Genomic DNA, 19,799 nt, shown 5'->3' on the forward strand with positions numbered 1-19,799 from the left:
AATTAACAATTTTGAGCATCAGGTTTTGTTGCCTTTTGCTGATGAAATCAAAACAGACTAGTTAATGAATCTGAGAATAGAAATGGCCATTCCCTCAGTGAAGAACTGTGCACTAATGCACACTAATTGTCATTACTTTTCCAATTGCAATATAATGGAAGATTAACTCCCTCAATGAAAACACATTAAAGATGGTGGTGGGAGCGAGTGACTATAGCTCATTGTAGCTCCCATGTTAGACATCATGAAGGGGATTATGTTGGCATTATTGCTTATTTAATGCAGCAGTTCCACATTTTTTTTGCTGCCTGGCTAACTCCATTTCAGACAATAACTACAAACAGCTAATTCCTCATTTCAGTTTCAAGAACCTGCTGCAAGGCTGTTCGAATTGAACACTAGGGAATAATTTTAGGTAGACACAAAATGCTGGAGTAACTAAGCGGGACAGGCAGCATCTCTGGAGAGAAGGAATGGATGATGTTTCTGGTCGAGACTCTTCTTCAGACTAGTTAGGGAAAGGAGAAAAGAGAGATATAGACAATGAAGTTGAGATATAAAGAACAATGAATAAAAGATTTGCAAAAAAGTAACGATGATAAAGGAAACAGGCCATTGTTAGCTGTTTGTTGGTTGAAAACGAGAAGCTGGTGTGACTTTGGTGGGGGAGGGATAGAGGGAGAGGGAATGCCGGGGCAACCTGAAGATAGAGAAATCAATAGTTATACCACTGGGCTGTAAGCTGCCCAAGTGAAATATGAGATGCTGTTTCTCCAATTTGCGTTTAGCTTCACTCTGACAATGGAGGAGACCCAGAGAGAAAGGGCGGCACGGTGGCGCAGCGTTAGAGTTGCTGCCATACAGTGCGTGCAGCGTCGCAGACCCGGGTTCGACCCTGACTACGGGCGCTGTCTGTACGGATTTTGTACGTTCTCCCCGTGACCGCGTGGGTTTTCCCTAAAATCTTCGGTTTCCTCCCACACTCCAAAGACGTACAGGTTTATAGGTTATTTGGCTTGGTAAATGTAAATATTGTCCCTAGTGTGTGTAGGGTAGTGTTAATATGTGAGGATCGCTGGTCGGCGCAGACTCGGTGGGCCGAAGGGCCTGTTTCCGTGCTGCATCTCTAAACTAAACTAAACTAAACTAAAGAAAGGTCAGTGCTAGTATGGGAAGGAGAATTAAAGTGTTTAGCAACCGGGAGATCAGGTAGGAGGCGGACTGAGCGAACGTGTTCAGCACAACGATCGCCCAGTCTACGTTTGGTTTCGCCAATGTATAATAGTCCACAACTTTAACAACAGATACTGTAGATTAAGTGGGAGGCGGTGCATGCGAACCTCTGCCTAACCTGAAAGGACTGTCGGGTTCCCAGGACAGTCGAGGGAGGAGGTTTTATTTAGTTTAATTTAGTTTAGAGATACAGCACGGAAACTGGGTCCGTGCCGACCTGCGATCCCTGCACATTAACACCATCCTACGCCCACTAGGGACAATTTGTACATTTACCCCGCCAATTAACATAACTGTATGTCTTTGGAGTGTGGGAGGAAACCGAAGATCTCGGAGAAATCACGTGGGCTACGGGGAGAATGTAAAACTCTGTACAGACAGCACCAGTAATGGGGATTGGACCCGGGTCTGTGGTGCTGCATTCGCTGTAAGGCAGCGACTCTCCCCTGCTCCACCGTGAACGCATAGGGACCATCTCCTGTGGTTGCAATAATTTTTAATTTGTTCTGGCAGTAATGGTATTCCTTTTATTAGTTCACTTCTGATTTAGACAAGATAAAACAAGCAGGAGCTACGGTTCACATTCCACATCTTGACTGTTAGTTGTGCATCAATGCATCTGGTTTCTGGTTCACCACTGAAATGCACTGACTGGTGGGAGAACTGCTGTATTTATCTGTTTAATGCGAAATATACCGATCACAGACATTTATGTCTTGTTTTACCTGTTTAAAGACTCTATTTCAGACTCAATTTATTTCCACTGAAATTAACAATTACATGGTGGAGTCTCAATGCATTGAATTTTATTTGGCATTTGCTGTCTTAAACTTGTTAATATAATTTGTGTTTTCATTTCAGTTTAGTTTAGTTTATATTAGAGATACAGTGCGGAAACAGGCCCTTCGGTCCGCCGTGTCTGCACAGACCATGAACCACCGAGTCTGTGCCGACCAACAATGCACGCACATTAACACTATCCTACACACACTAGGGACAATTTACATTTATACCAAGCCAATTACTTGTACGACCTACAAACCTACAAACCTGTACGTCTTTGGAGTGTTGGAAGAAACCAAACATTTTGGAGAAAACCCACGCAGGTCACGAGGAGAATGTACAAACTCCGTATAGACAGCACCTGGAGTCAGAATCGAACCCGAGTCTCTGACGCTGTAAGACAGTAGCTCTACTGCTTTTATTTGTCTTTTCTTCTTTCTATTAATCCGACGTGTATTTTATTTTTATTTTTCCTTTATCCAATGTTTTCTCGTCCTTCCCAATTTTCCAACCAAATTGGCAGAATTAATTAACGACGCCAACCAGAGCCTGCCTCTTGTCTCATATCCCAGTCCAAGCCTGGTTCGCCCATCATCCTTGAACCTGGTTGAGCAACACTTAGATCCCAAAATGTTCATCTTTGTTCTGCGATCCCTCCATATCTTTGTTGATTCCGGATGTAATACTCTCTCCCTAGTCTGGGTCAGTAAACCACTTTGTCGAACGCTGGAATTCAAATCCTTCTTTATATGTATACAAAACCACGAGGCCGGCCTCAGTTCCACTCACTCGAACCCTCAGCAGCCTCGCGTAAACAGAACAGAAGGAACGACAACTGACATGCCCTATTGAATTACCCACGCTTTTATACCCCTATACAGTGGTGGGAAAACTAAAGGGGCTGTCCCACTGTATGAGCTAATTCAAGAATTCTCCCGAGTTTGCCCTGATTCGAACTCGGAGATTTACGGTAATGGCCGCTCGTAGGTACTCGGGGCTCTCGTGGACATTTTTCAACATGAGGAGAGCTCTCGTACAGTGGAACAGGGCCTTAACAGCACAACATGTTGAAAAATCTTCACGAGCCTTCCCGAGCTTACCGCATTTCCCGAGTACCTGCCGTTAGCGTTACGAGCCGCTAAGAGACGTCCCCGAGCTCCGATGTACCCGCTACTTACATTCTATGTGCTTACCACGAGTTTGATTTTGTTAAAAACTCGGGCGAGCTCTTGAATTACCTCGTACAGTGGGACAGGCCCTTAACAGCGCAAAAGTACAGGGTTGGGGGGGGGGGGGGGGGGGGGGCAGCCCTTACAAACCAATCATGGTATTTAGAAACAAGGTAAATACATATTAGGTGAGGAAATCCCTCTTAGACCAATCACAAATACTGGCAGGAAGTTACTGAAGCAAAGTAGAAACATAAAGCTTCCTATTGTCTATTGTCTATTGTCTATTGGCTATTGTCTATTGTCTATTGGCTATTGGCTATTGGCTATTGTCTATTGGCTATTGTCTATTGGCTATTGGCTATTGTCTATTGTCTATTGGCTTTTGGCTATTGTCTATTGGCTATTGTCTATTGGCTATTGTCTATTGGCTATTGGCTATTGTCTATTGTCTATTGGCTATTGCCTATTGTCTATTGTCTATTGTCTATTGGCTATTGGCTATTGCCTATTGCCTATTGTCTATTGTCTATTGGCTATTGGCTATTGGCTATAGGTTATTGGCTATTGTCTATTGTCTATTGTCTATTGTCTATTGGCTATTGGCTATTGTCTATTGTCTATTGCCTATTGTCTATTGGCTATTGGCTATTGGCTATTGGTTATTGTCTATTGTCTATTGTCTATTGTCTATTGGCTATTGGCTATTGGCTATTGGCTATTGTCTATTGTCTATTGTCTATTGGCTATTGGCTATTGTCTATTGTCTATTGGCTTTTGGCTATTGTCTATTGTCTATTGGCTATTGTCTATTGTCTATTGGCTATTGTCTATTGTCTATTGGCTATTGGCTATTGGCTATTGGCTATTGCCTATTGTCTATTGTCTATTGGCTATTGGCTATTGTCTATTGTCTATTGTCTATTGGCTATTGGCTATTGGCTATAGGTTATTGGCTATTGTCTATTGTCTATTGTCTATTGGCTATTGGCTATTGGCTATTGTCTATTGTCTATTGTCTATTGTCTATTGGCTATTGGCTATTGTCTGTTGTCTATTGTCTATTCTCTATTGGCTATTGGCTATTGTCTTCCCCACCCATTCACATACATACATTAAGCATCAGTGTACTGAAACGTAACAAAAACCTCTTTAGGAACCCGACTTGGTGGCGACAGGTGGGTCACATGGTCAGAAACTTCTTGGGGCTTCTTCAGAGGTCCAGACTTACTGGAGCCAGCCAGCTCACATGGGTCTGCAGCACCTTGCAATGTATTGCCACTATCTCTGAAGCTCAGTCTTTCACAGACATCTGCCATTTCCAAAGTACCCAAACCCCTGCAACTTCCTGCGGCAGTTAAGGGAAAGACAATCTGCCACAGGCAATGTTGGTCTGAAGTGTAGTGTACATACGACAATAAAACACTCTTGACTTTGACTTATTCCTTTTCTCTCTCTATCTTTGGTTTAAACCAGCATCTGCAGTTCCTTCCGACACACTCTATTCAACCTCTCCCTGTAGTTGAAACCCTCTCATCCAGGCAGCATTTTGGTAAACCGCCTCAGCTCCTTGTGTGTGTGTGGGTGAGTGGGAGAACCTCTGGGGAGAGTTGATGGGAATGTGGGGAGATTAACATGAGATGATTCAGTGATTCAATTATATTTTATTATCACATATATCTAAGTGCAGTGAAATGCTTTGTTTTGCATACAACCTGGAAAAATCATGCAGCAGACATTACACAAGTATCGCCATGTGTTTGGTGCTGACAAAGCTACAAAAGGCAGGGCTGCCAACATAAGGTAGGTATGTTACAAAACCTACCTGAATCGTGTCTGAGCATCTGCCCTACCCCGTGTGTGTGATTTTGGCGCTGTTTAGAGAGGGCGGGTTTAAAACGCGATTTTTACTAGGCTGTTGCAATCGAAAATGTTCAGCCTAGTAAATCATTAACGGAAAATCGCTGAAAGACCCCGTCGCAAAAGGTATTATTAGTTTTTATGGCCTAGTAAAATAGTTAGAGTAATTTAAAAACCACTCTCTCACTCCGCTACCTCTCGCAGCCCCAGGGTTTTATAAAGCAAACAATTAAAGGTATGTACCTTATTTTTACATTAAATGGGGCATGTATATAACCCTGTAATTGAAGTTTTCTATAGCGAGTAGTTCATTTTGGGCTCTTTATATCCTGCAGTATTTTTCTGGGCATTTGAGGGCATAAATCTAGCGCAATGTGAACGTTCTAAACCAGCGCGTTCCACATGAACCCACTAGAAAGCCGATTTAAATTGACTTTAATTTACAGCAATTGAACACTAAATTCCTTCCATTTGGCATATAAATTGATGTAAATGAGATTTAAAAATCATGTTTTATTGTGAATTATTTGTGAATATTATTTGGACACTTGGGCTATTTAAAAATGTTAATCATTTATTAAGAAATGGATAGATGTTTAGATCTAGTAAATTGAAGTTTGAAATTAGCTACAATTGGGTAACTAACTAATTATATGCTTTAATTTCAGGTCATCCAAGTTAGATTATTTTATATTTGTTTCAGAATGGTTCAATCTATGATAACTGAAAATGTCATTCAGTTCTCTTAATTTTTAAGAAGGTTATGTGCTTTTGACTGTCCACGATCACAGCTTTTTTGTTATGTCCATAGAAAATCAATAGGGAACAAGATGCTAATTTCCGAGTATGAAAATGGCCATAGCTTTTTTATTACTTGAGATATGAAAGTGAATTATGTGTCAAATTAAACTTATTGTTATGCTTTATCTGATGGGATAAATTGCAGACTTGATTTTTTAAATCTCAAAATTTTGTAACATTGCTACATAGGGTGAGAGTTGAAAGTGAGAAATTGCGAGGGAGTGCAGCGACCAAGCCCGAGGAAGCTTATCAACCATGCCCCAGGAAGCTTAGCAACCGAGGAGAGGGGGGGGGGGGGGGGGGGGGGGGGGGGGGGGGGGGGGTGGGGGGGGGGGGGGGGGGGGGGGGGGGGGGGGGGGGGGGGGGGGGGGGGGGGGGGGGGGGGGGGTTTGGACGGGGGTGTGTGTGGGAGGGGGGTGTCGCCCCTCCTACAGTAGGGAGCTTTTGCATTTTTCAGCTTGTGCAATCTGGTGCATACTGTAGCAAGTCTTTTAACTTACACTTAAATGCAACATTTATGCTTTAAATTTGATTAGGTGTGAATAAGGTTAGGCTAAATTACATTGCTAATTACATGCCACTGTAAAGCCAAGCTCTGATCAACAGGTGCAGCACATGAATGACCTCAGTATATTCATGATTGGAATTCAGATTATAATTCATGCTGTTATGCATACATATATATATATATATAGAGAGAGAGAGATAAACAAAATGGAAACAAGGCAAGAGAAGTTGGACTTCCATCACTGTTCTGCACAAATAAATTAATCAACCTTACCCTTTGACAATAGAAGCAAGACAAATATAATGCCACATATTCAACCAAGTATATGGTTCAATTAAATTAAGATATATATGTAAAACATATATAAATGAAAATGGGCCCTTCGACCCACCAAGTCCACACTGACCAGCAATCTATCATATACCAGTTCTATCCTACATGCCAGGGGCAATTTACAGAAGATAATTAACCTACAAACCTGCACTTCTTTCGAATATGGGTGAAACCGGAATATCCAGATTCAACCCTGCAGCTTTAGTTTAGATTCTAAACTAAACGACTTTTTTTCCCCAAAATCATCCCGCGGGCCGATAGTTTGACACCCCTGCTTAGACCAATGCCTTGAATTACATATCCTGGGAAAAAGCCTATGCATTCACCTTACATATTGCCCTCATGGTATTCATTCACCTCTAAAAAAATTTTTGTTTTATTATGAATTTGTGACTATTTTTTATTTTATTTAAAAATATATATTTTTGAGTGTGAGAAGTTCTGTGATCAGCGTGAGACCATGACAATTTTGTGAAATGCGTGAGTCTCAAGGGGCTGTCTGACTTGGGTGACCTAATCGGCGAGTTAAGAAGAGTGTCTTCGACATTCAAGCTCGAAGGCACTTGCCTGGAAAGCCGCGAGCTGGATCGATCGACCATCCGCTTTGAAACTGCGAACTGGATCGATCGACCACGCGTATACACACACACACGCACACGCACACGCACACACGCACACGCACACGCACACGCACACACACACACACACACACATCCACACACACACACGCACACACACATCAAAGGCGGGGGCCAGGGAAAGTGGGAGAGCGCTGTCTGCGCGATGAAGAGGAAGGTAAACGGCTGCCACAGTGTACGGTAAATCCTTTAGAGAGTGTGGAGGGGTGAGATGGGGAGAGAAGGGAAGAGAAGGGGGGAAGAAGGAGTGGAGACACTTTTAAGAAGTATAATAAAGTTTAGCGGGCATTTTGCATACCGGTAGGTTTTCCTTGGTCCTGAAAACTCCGATGAGGCAATCAAAATGCCCGGTCAGCGAAAGAGATTGCCTACGGCTGCCCTCGACTGCCTGTAACTAAATAGTGACACCACTCCACTGCACTACGAGTTAAAAAGATCTGTGCCGACCAAATTATACTCGCAGAAAATGTTTCAACATGCAGAAAAACTTTCCGTGACCTAGCTGAAGCCACGAATATTCGGGAACTTCCCTCGAGCATGAAGGAGAGTTCCAGCGACCTCATAGGACCTCCTAGGACCACGTGTCGACCATGCTGCGAGTTTGAAGGTCGAAGACACTCTTCTAAACTCGCAGATTAGGTTGCCCATGTGGGACAGCCCCTTTACGCTCAATGCGTGAGAGTTGGCAGCCCTGGAAAAGGTCACCAAACGTTCCTATCTGCTGCCTGCGGCCGAATGGGGCAGCAGCCCCCCCACCCCTCTATCTTCCCTTCATTTCCAGTGGCCCCTTTGTTCTCGGCAGCCCCCCTCACTCTCCGACGGCCCCCCTCGTTCTCCGATGGCCCCCCTCGCTCAATGACGTGGGGCCTGAGGAGCATGAAGTGGAGCTGGATGAACAGCATGAGCACAAGGAACTGGAGGAAGAAGGCAGCCTCCCTGGAACGAGACATCCCTGCCGAGAGCATTCACTGCTACAGCTCACAAACAGTCGTTGACCAAGGAGAGACACAAAATGCTGGAGTAACTCAGTGGGTGTCGAGTGCCTTCCCTTGGTCAAGCAGCATCTGCAGTTCTTGTATCTACTGCCTTTGCCCACACAGTTTCCTAATAGAGAGGCTGCTCCTCAGGATTAACATCATTACCACTCCCCGACAATTCCCCACAGTAGCAGTAGTAACTGTGTTTCAGTTCTGCCATTATTTCTGTCCAACGCAATATTTAATCAGCAGCATCCCACAAAGTGAGCGCATGAAATATTTGTGTGGACAGACATGCCAAGAAGCTAAGTGATCAAGCTTGCCACTCTTTTGTCCCTTTGATTTCTCGCCAGTTTCTGTTCCTCCTCCCCTTTCCTGTGGATGTTGATTCCCGACTGTGACACAGCTTTTGGGGAAAAAAACCTGACACAGAAAAGTGGCCATTACTCTGGGCAGCAGCAAGAAACGTTTTGAGGCCAGATGGTGACAAAGCACATGTAGGGAAAGTCAGGGTCTTTTATTTTGTGTGATTTCACATTGATTTATTTCTGATGTCTGTGTGTGAGGTTGAAACACATGGGTTTAAATGTGAATCAAGACTCCACGACCAATTGCACATTTGCTCTGGTAACCCAGATCCCACCCTCATTCCTCTAACAGAGACTGCTGTAAACTAATCCACACCAGAATGTCAAATTGTCTTCTATTTTTCTAATAGCCGAATGCACTTTACCTGTTTATTTATTTATGTGTGTATATATATATATATATTCAATGGTATATGGACACATTAATCTGTTCTGTATTTATGCCTACTATATTCTGTTGTGCTGAAGCAAAGGATTTCATTGTCCTATCTGGGACACAAGACACTAAACTATTTGTCACATACACCAATTGGTGTAGTGAAATTTCACTGGCCAGGTCAGTCATACAATTTAAAAAACCAACAGACTCAAAAAACACATTTTAACATAAACATTTCACTTGCACTTTATGTGCAACGTGACGAATAAAACCGTATTGTATTGTATCTTGAATCTTGAATCTTGTATCTTAATTCAGTGAGCTCCAGCTTCAAAGAGAGACTCAAAATGCTGGAGTAACTCAGCGGGTCAGGCAGCATCTCTGGAGAAAAGGAATAGGCGACGTTTCGGGTTGGAGTCCTCCTTCACACTGAAAGATGGAGGTGGGAAGGAGAGGAAACTGGAGGTGAGAAAAGACCTGAACAAAACAGGGCCGGCAACAGATGACCTCAGGAAGGGTGGAGTCCATCATGGCCCATTGTTGGCTGGGGAAGATGTGCTCATGGCAGGGATCAAGGATGCAAACAGTGGAACTAGTAGGACCACTAGAGTGGGAGGGGGTTGGGGGGGGGGGGGGGGGGGGGGGGGGGGGGGGGGGGGGGGGAGAAAGGAATGTAGGCGTTACTTGAAACATAGAAACATAGAAACATAGAAACATAGAAATTAGGTGCAGGAGTAGGTCATTCAGCCCTTCGAGCCTGCACCGCCATTCAATATGATCATGGCTGATCATCCAACTCAGTATCCCGTACCTGCCTTCTCTCCATACCCCCTGACCCCCTTAGCCACAAGTTTTTAAAGGATTTCCCCCTTATCCTTAAGCTGTGACCCCTTGTCCTGGACTTCCCTAAAATCGGGAACAATCTTCCTGCATCTAGCCTGTCCAACCCCCTTAAGAATTTTGTAAGTTTCTATAAGATCCCCTCTCAATCTCCTAAATTCTAGAGAGTATAAACCAAGTCTATCCAGTCTTCGTTCATAAGACAGTCCTGACATCCCAGGAATCACTCTGGTGAACCGTCTCTGCACTCCCTCTATGGCAATAGTGTCCTTCCTCAGATTTGGAGACCAAAACTGTACGCAATACTCCAGGTGTGGTCTCACCAAGACCCTGTACAACTGCAGTAGAACCTCCCTGCTCCTATATTCAAATCCTTTTGCAATGAAAGCTAACATACCATTCGCTTTCTTTACAGCCTGCTGCACCTGTATGCCTACCTTCAATGACTGGTGTACCATGACACCCAGGTCTCGCTGCATCTCCCCCTTTCCCAATCGGCCACCATTTAGATAATAGTCTGCTTTCCCGTTTTTGCCCCCAAAATGGATAACCTCACATTATCCACATTATACTGCATCTGCCAAACATTTGCCCACTCACCCAGCCTATCCAAGTCACCTTGCAGTCAATTAAAGAAATCAATGTTCATACTGCTTGGGCGTAAGCTGCCCAAATAAGATATGAGGTGCTGTTCCTCCAATTTGCGCTGGGCCTCACTCTGACAATGCAGTAGGCCCAGGACAGAAAGGTTCATAAGGGTTCATAAGGTTCATTTATTGTCACATACACCAATTGGTGTAGTGAAATTCACTGGCCAGGTCAGTCATACAATTTAATAAAGCAACAGACTCAAAAAACACATTTTAACATAAACATCCACCACAGTGACTCCTACACATTCCTCACTGTGATGGAAGGCGAAAATAAAGTTCAAGTCCTTCCCTTTTTGTTCTTCCTTGGTCGGGGACCTCGAGCCGCCCCGTTGACGGGACGGTCGTGGGTCCCGTAGCCGGCGGCGTTCGCGCCCTCCGCGTCGAGGCGTTCAGCTCCCGCATTGGGGGGATGTCAGCTCCCCCGCACCGGGCGATCAAACCTTGCGTCGGGTCTGGACGAACCTTCTGCAGCGTTGGAGCTCCCGACTAGCCTCTCCTGAGACTGTGAGCCCTTGATGGTAAGTCCGTGCCCCGCGGTGGGGCTCATGACAGTTCGAGGCGACTTTTCAACTCCATCGATGGTAGGCCGCAGTGCCCAGAGAATGTGATCCGATACTTGATCACCTCTCCGGGAAGGTAAGATCCTGAAAAAAAAGTTTCCCCGAACCGCCCCCTCCCTTCCCCCCACATAAAACAAACAGAAGAACATTAAAACAAACTTTAAACAAATGTTAAAAATAACAAAAAGGATGACAATTTAAGCTTAAATACCAAGTATACATACCCAAGCCAATGAACCTACTAACCTGTACGTCTTCGGAGTGTGGGAGGAAACCGAAGATCTCAGAGAAAACCCACGTGGTCGCGGGGAGAACGTCAGCACCCATAGTCGGGGTGGAACCAGTGTCTCCGACGTTGTAAGGCAGCAACTCTACCGCTGCATTCTCATTGCAAAATGAGGATTTTCTGCAGTTTTGCAATCCCAATGGTTTCTGTTGTATGTGGGACAAATAAAATTCAATCTCCGGGAAAAGATTTTGAAATGATCATTGCCTCCACTGAACCTGATGAAAGTAATTATTCTACATAATTTACAGTAATACTCCTGAGCATCCTCTTATATTTATATCAAAATTCATTTACAGATCTCCTCACTGGTCTCCCTCATAAGGTTATAAAGTCATAAGGTCACATCAGGCATGTTGCTGGTGTCTTCACTGGAAGACTGATGCAAAAAGGTTATTCAACTCGTTTCCCATTTCCTTATTCCCCATTATCACTTCACCTGCATCATTCCTTAGTGGTCCAAAGCCCACTCTTGCCCCTTTCTTATTCTTTATGTAACTAAAGAAACTCTTGATATCTTATTTTATATTAGCTTTCATCTTCTTTTCTCCCCGAAATTGCCTTTTCAGTTACCTTCTGTTGTTCTTTAAAAGCTTCCAAATCCTCTGGGGCTTCCCACTAATCTTTGCAATTTTATATGCCTTCTCTTTTAGTTTTATACTGTCCTTGACTTCCCTTGTCAGCCACGGTCACCTCTTTCTTCCCCTAGAATCTTTCTTCCTCTTTGGAATGAAAAGATCCTGCATTATTCTGGATTATTCCCAGAAACTCGTGCCATTGATGTCCCACCGTCATCCCTGCTAGGGTCCCTTTCCAGTCAACTTTGGCCAGCTCCTCCCTCATACGTCTGTGGTCCCCTTTGCTCAGCTGCAATACCGACACATCCAATTTCACTTTCTCCCTCTCAAATTGCAGATTAAAACTTATCATATTGCCGTCGCTACCTCCTAGTGGTTCCTTTACCTTGAGTTCCCTTATCAAATTCGGTTCATTACACAACACAAAATCTGGTGTTTTTGCAACTCCAATGGTTTCTGTTGTACTATGTGGGACAATTAAAACTCAATGCTAGGGAAAAGATTTTGAGATGATCATGGCCTCAACTAATTCTGATGAAAGTAATTATTCTGCATAATTTATAGTAATGCTTTCGAGCATCCTCTAATATTTATATCAAAGTTGATTTACAAATCTCCTAGCTGCACTCCCTCCAATGATAAAAATGCTTCACAGGTACTTGTTGATGATGGTGTTTGTTTAAGTGATTCTTGGATGTTGCTCATTGACAACTGAGCTCATTGATCAATGTGGGAATTACCCATCTGATGATCCAATTCTCTGTGGGAAGGAATAATTGACTGCAATTATTATTATTATTAATTTACTTCAGAGTCACGTGAGTGACTACGTGAAGAAGGGCCGTCCGTCTGCGTGCGCGTCTTTACGTCTGAACGCAAACGCGCAATGGACTGGCAGAGGCACTGCGTCCTCCCAGGCCGTTAGGATGGCAGGTAAGGAAAGTTGAATTACTTACCTGCATTCTTTCGGGCTTGACACTTTTTGTAGTTTCAGGGCCCAGATGTCGAGGAGACGGTCCGCGGGGAAGTCGGCTACCGAAGACCGCAGCATTTCCCAGTAGCGGGCAACGGTGTTTCCCGACATTTAGCGCCGGCAGCTGAACCGACAGGAGACTTGTTGCAGGAGAAGAGCTCCGTTGGTGGTCCTGCAGTACGGGCAAATCCACCCGCAAGTCAAACAACCCGTTGACTCAGAAGAGTCCGGGGAGGGAAAGGGATACCCTCCCTCAATGGAGAGCGTCTGAGGACGACTCTCCCACATAGGAGCAACTTTTTGGAGAAGTTGCTCCAACAATGACCTGCTCTAAGGAGAGAGCTGTGTCAGCCCGGGGCCTACAGCAGCAGGCAGTACCGGGAGCCTCGCATAATGGGGCAACCCAATGTCTTCCCCATTGGAGGGGGAAGTACATATGGAAGAAACCACTCTGAATCAGAGTACAAAAGCGGGGGGGGGGGGGGGGGGGGGGGGGGGGGGGGGGGGGAACCTTCCCAGGGACAAGCAGAAGAAAGGAAGTAAGTAAGTAACTTTTACTTATATAGCACTGTTTAAGTTAACTTGCACCAAAGAGCTTTACATAAATTAAATAATAAGCGCAAAAGAAAAGAAATACTGCAATCATCCAGGTTCCACTGAGTGCTTCCCTGGATAGAGATCTAGAAAATGTCTCCTGCTCTGAGGAGAGGAGCATTCACGGTCAGTTTCAGTCTGACCCAAAACAAGAATCGCATTCAGGCCCGCTGGAGGGGCCATGTCAGCGCAGGTATCCTCAGGGGCCTGTGGCAGCACCTGTTTTCAGGGCTACCTACAAATCTCACTCTCAATGGAGGGGAGTGTGAGTGATCAGTAGGTAACTGATCTCGAATTACAATACTATACAATACCATTTATTTGTCATTTGAACCTCACGTAACGTTCAAACAAAATTTGGTTTCGAGATCAGTAGGTAACTGATCTCGAATTAAAGTATGAACATACTGAAGCACATGCGTATGGCCTCAAGAGACAGCAGTTGGCAGAATATCCGCACAAATGCCGGCAAGGGAACAGCGCTATCAGGGTGACTTTGGAGAAACCAGCCGCCGAATCCTCTCTTCAGGTAAGACCAGAAGAAGGAAGCAAAAGCTGTCGGACCAATCAAGGTACCAACGACAAGCAAACTTCATCAGTAGGGGACAACACACCCCACACCTCCATAGGGGGTAAGCAGTTCACTGAAGCCGGTGGTAGCTTGAATGCTGGGCACGGAAATATGATCAGAGTTGTCTTTCAAGGCAGACTCAGAATTATGGCCAGAAATGTCCGACAAGGCAGGCTCAGTATGATAAGGTTTCAGACCAAGACCTAAGCAGAGGTCAGGAGAAACATGGAATCCACACTCCCTACCAGTCCAACTCCCAATCAAGGAGAGAAAAGGAACCCGCATCAGGGGCCTTTGGGCTTACCACAAGACCACCGGTAGCCATGGAGGTAGGTGGGTCTGGGTTTATTGAAACAAGGGATTGTGGACCAGTTACATGTTGGTAATTTTACTCTTGTGTTTTTGTTCAAAATGACAATAACATGAATTTCAGATCTGGTTTTAAAAAACAGATAACAACATGTGATTATTTTTTACTGCACAACATACATAGGTTCCAAGCAGACTTGGAACTCGGACTGGAATTGTCTTCAAGGCAGGCCCAGTATTTTGGGCAGGATTGCCTTCCAGGACAGGTGACAGATGCAGGATGTCACGTCATCCAGGTTTAACTCATTTGTGCAGTACAGGCTTTTAGAAACAGCAATTTTTTGTTACGGTCTAACTACTGTTTTATAGGAGCTTCCTATAAAATGGTCACATGGCATGCATCAACCTCAAAGATGCATACTATTCGGTGTCTATTCATTAGGAACAGGAGATATTTGAAGTTTAACTGGATGGCATGGCTCTACCAAATGGGTTGACATCAGCTCCTAGACTATTGACTAAACTACAGAAACCAATTCTGGGACTACAAAGGTCTCAAAACCACATAGTAATGGCATATTTGGAGGACATTTTCATTTTGGAGTCACCAAGAATTGGCAGAAGCATCAGTCAAGCAAACCAAAACCCTGTTTGAAAGAATTGGTTACCCCATCCATCCAGTTAAATCAAAATTGACACCTACAAGGGTAATTGATTACCTAGAATTTACTATCAAAAACAGTAAATATGTTGGTGACTTTGCCTAGGGGCAAACGACAATATTAATTAAGCCTGCAATGACCTGATAGTCAAATTCTAGCCATCTATCAGGCAAACAGCGAGTGTAATTGGCAAATAGTAGCTGCATTCCCAGCAGTACGGGCCTTTGCATTACCAGAACTTACAGCAAGCAAAGGAACAAACACTCAGATTATATGCAGGTCGAATTGGCAAACTATGGATTGCCAGCAGAGGCCATTGTTGAATAACTATGGTGGATAACGAATGGGAGACAGCTCAGGGAAATTTTGCTCGAAAGCCATCGAGGGTTCTTCAGACCTATGCAAGCGGCAAGGATGGGGAGACACTAACACAGTCTAAAGCTGTGGGGGCAGATGGAATGAGCAGGAGTCTGTAATTCCCCAACACATGGAATCAATTACCCAGAATTGTTTTGGGCACAATATGGACTCAAGGTTCTCTGTAGCGATATGCAACCGGTGCTTGTTCAAATTCAGATTGATAACACCACTGCGGTGGCATATATCCATTAACGAGGGTGGTGTAAAATCTGTATCTTACGACAGATTGTCGAACCTCATTTGGCACTGGTGTATCGAGAGGAATATTTGGGAAATCTACGAGGTAGATATAACACGGTGACAGATGCTGGATCACGAATGTTTAATAACAACACAGAATGGATGTTGAATCAGACAGTATTTAACAAAATAACTATACAATTTTGCATACCAGATGTTGATCCGTTTGCATCTAGACTAACCATTAGTTACCCAGATATGTGTCCTGCGAGCTGGATCCAGGAGCAAGGCAGTGGATGCTTTCTCCCTCAATTGGGGAGGAATGTTTATGTATGCTTTCCGCCAATTTGTCTCACAAACTGATGCTTGACAAAAATCAAGCAAGACTAAGCCACAGGCATATTGGTAGTGCCAGATTGGCCTACTCAAGCCTGGTCCCCAAAAATTTTGGGAATTATAGTCCAGCCAGTAATGGCTGTACCCAAGAGCAGGGACCTCCTAGTGAACCCAGTTTCAGGGAACAATCACCCACTACATGAACGCATAACTTGTTGGTCTGCAAATTCTGAGGAGGCCATTTCAAGGCATAGGACTGTCCGAACAAATTCAACACAGTTCGGATAACGGATGTCTTGGAGTTCCTATCAACTGTACTATAACTATAAACTAAGTTATAGTGCATCTATAGTGCCAGAGGCGCACTCTCCTCCAATCTGATGCTGGAAGCAGGGCACAGTTCGATAGGAACGCACCCCTTTGCAACAAAATTCATGAAGGGAATTTACAATTTAAGACCTCCAAGGCCAAGGTACACTGACACATGGGATGTGAGCATGGTACAAACACTACTTTGACAGTGGGGACCGCCTACAACTAACCCTGAAGATGGTATGCTGACAAAGAGTTCAGACACTGCAAAAGCTACGGTTGGACTACATGACCGCCAATATGAACAACATAACATTCCTAATCAGGAACCTGATAAAACAGAGCAGGCCAGGAATGCCAGGGATGGAGATCCAGTTCTTGGCATATCCAGAGGACCAACGGTTGTGTGTGTGGTAACATACTAACACCACTATCTGAGAGTTACGGAGAACCTCAGAGGCTCAGAACAATCGGTCCTCGTCAGCCATAAAAAAAAAACACACCAAAAGGTGTCAACTCAAACCATCTCCAGATGGTCAAAAGAGGTAATGGCGGTAGCAGGAGTAAACATTTATATGGTTAAATCTCACTCCACCAGGGCTGCATCTACATTGGCAGCAAGAGCTATGGACGTGCCCCTTGACGACATCCTAGTGGCTGCAGGATGGACGAATGAAATAACAGTCCACCGGTTTTATAACAAACCCATAACCGGACTGGGGGTGTTTGCACGTACCATTTTAAGTTCTGTCCCTTAGTTTCCCCCCAAGGTTGGGAGGGATAACTTTTTAAAAAACTTTTCTTTCATTTAAAGCATCAGTTTCTTTACTTAACTACATAATGTCTGAATGCTTTAATGATTACACGCATCCATGGTCAATCCATTCGAGTGTGTGACGCCTGGATTCGTAACCGGCGTAAAATCGCAGAGCTTTGAAATCTTCACGTAGTCACTCACGTGACTCTGAAGTAAAATAGTAAGATTAAACGAGAACTTACCAGTTTGAAGTTTGATCTTGATTTTATGAGGAGTTAGGATGAGCGATTACGTGCCCACCCCTCCCACCCACATACTATCAAGGTCATATGGAAGTTCTAGTTTCTTCACAATCTTACTATTCTCAGGTCTTCTTTTTATCTGTGATTTAACACCGCTGCTTTGAAGATTGACGCGCACGCAGACGGACGGCCCTTCTTCACGTAATCGCTCATCGTAACTCCTCATAAAATCAAGATCAAACTTCAAACTGGTAAGTTCTCATTTAATCTTACTATTATACATTATACTTATGGGCGCCTTTCAAAGACTCTCAAGGACGCCTTACAAAATTTAATAAGCAGATTACAAAACATATAAGCAGTATAAAAAAAATAATTAAAAAAAAATAGTAGGGACATCAACATCACACAACTCAAAGAGAGAGCAGCAGCAGCTTAATGCGCCAGGGTTCACTCTCCCTTCCAGCAGCCATCTTGGAGACAAAACAATCAAAACACCTTTTAACATTGAACATCCACCACAGTGACTCCTACACACTCCTCACTGTGGTGGAAGGCGAAATATAGTTCAAGTCCTTCCCCGTGCTCTTCCGCGGTCGTGGGCCTCGAGCCCCCGTTGACGGGACGATCTTGACTCCCGTAGCCGGTGTTCGGGCCCTCCGCATCAAGGTGCTCCACTCCCGCATTGAGGGGTTGTCAGCTCCCCCGTGCCGGGCGAACGAACCTCGCGTCGGGGCAAGTCGAGCCTTCCACGGAATGTGCAAGTCTAATGGCTATTAGAGTCTGAAGAAGGGTTTCGACCCGAAACGTTGCCTATTTCCTTCACTCCATAGATGCTGCCTCACCCGCTGAGTTTCTCAAGTTATCCTTGGTTCTGAAAACGACTGCTTACCTTTTTTTCTCAAAGAGCCAGTGAAATTCACCGGTTAGCACCGGCTACAACCTACGAGAACCTCCGAGAACCTTTGACCTCCTGGCAACCCATTAGGACCTCCTGGCGGCCCACCTAAGGCTCGTGAATTCTCACTAATCTCCATGGTGGTTTCATTCTAATCACCGCTAAGTTTTCAACATGTTGAAAAACTCACGGCGACCATAATGAGGCCGCGACTAGTTCCCAGAATGCGGGAATTCCTTGCGACCATGAAGGCGACTCCCCGACAACCACCCACGAACATGTGGTGACCATGTGGTGACTGCATAGTCCCCTGCAGTCGCCTAAAAAGTCGCCTAAGTGCGACAGGCCCATTAGAAGCATGAAGGAGGATCTAATTGAATGATCAAATATTGAAAGGCTTGGATAGAGTGGATGTGGAGAGGATGTTTCCTCTCGTGGGAGAATCGAGGACTAGTCAGAGCCTCAGAATTAAAGGACATTCGTTTAGCAAGGAGATGTGGAAGAATTTCTTCAGTCAGAGAGTGGTGAATCTATGGAATTGTTTGCCACAGAAGGCTGTGGAGGCCAAGTCAATGGATATTTTTAAGACAGAGATAGATAGATTGATTCTTGATTAGTACAGGTGTAAGGGGTTATGGCACCCCTCTATTCCTCTCTTCCCAAAACATTGATGACTGGATCATTACCCTTTGCCCTAAATGGGAACATTTCATAAATTGAGCTGCCAATTGCCACCAGTCCCTGATCTTAATTTGCGCTAAGTTTGTCTCATTTGCCTTTGTTTAGCCCATAACCCTCTACACCTTCCCTATCCATGTGTGTATCCAATTGTCTTTTGAAAGTTATTATTGTACCTGTGTCAACCATTTCCATTGGCTGCTCGTTTCATATACCCACCTATATACGAAACCCACCTAGATGTCAAATAGTTGCCCCCCCCCAGGCTCATATTAAATCTTTCCCCTCTCAACTATCCCCTCTAGTTCTCGATTCCCCTACCCTGGGAAAAAGACTGTGCAATTAACCCTATCTATTCCCCTCATGTTTTTATACCCCTCTTTAAGATTAAAACTTAGCCTTCTGCAATCCAAGGAATACATTTCTAGCCTGCTCAGCCTCATCCTGTAGCTCGGACCTTCAAGTCCTAGCAACTTTCTTACAGATCTTCTACACACCATTTCCAGCGTAATGCCATCTTTCCTATAGTATGATGACCAAAGCTGAATATAATACTCTAAGTGCGGCCTCACCAATGTCTTGTACAACTGTAATATAGCATCTCAATGTCATCTATATTGAGAATGTATAAGGCATGATTAGTAAGTTTGGACTTACTAATGGTGGACAGTGAAGATGTTTATCAAGAATTCTAGCAGGATCTTAGTTCAGCGAGCATCATTTCCTGAAGTACACTCATGGCCACAGAACTTCAGTCTGGAAAATAACTTTTTACTACCACCCTTTACTTCCTTCTGTAGAGCCGAGTCTGTACCCAGTTGTAGTGCAGCCGACCAAATGAAAACCTTGCAAAAAAAGTACCGATGATAAAGGAAACAGGTATGGGTTAGCTGTGGGTTAG

The sequence above is a fragment of the Leucoraja erinacea genome, chromosome 13 (assembly GCF_028641065.1).
Source record: "Leucoraja erinacea ecotype New England chromosome 13, Leri_hhj_1, whole genome shotgun sequence".
NCBI lineage: Eukaryota > Metazoa > Chordata > Chondrichthyes > Rajiformes > Rajidae > Leucoraja > Leucoraja erinaceus.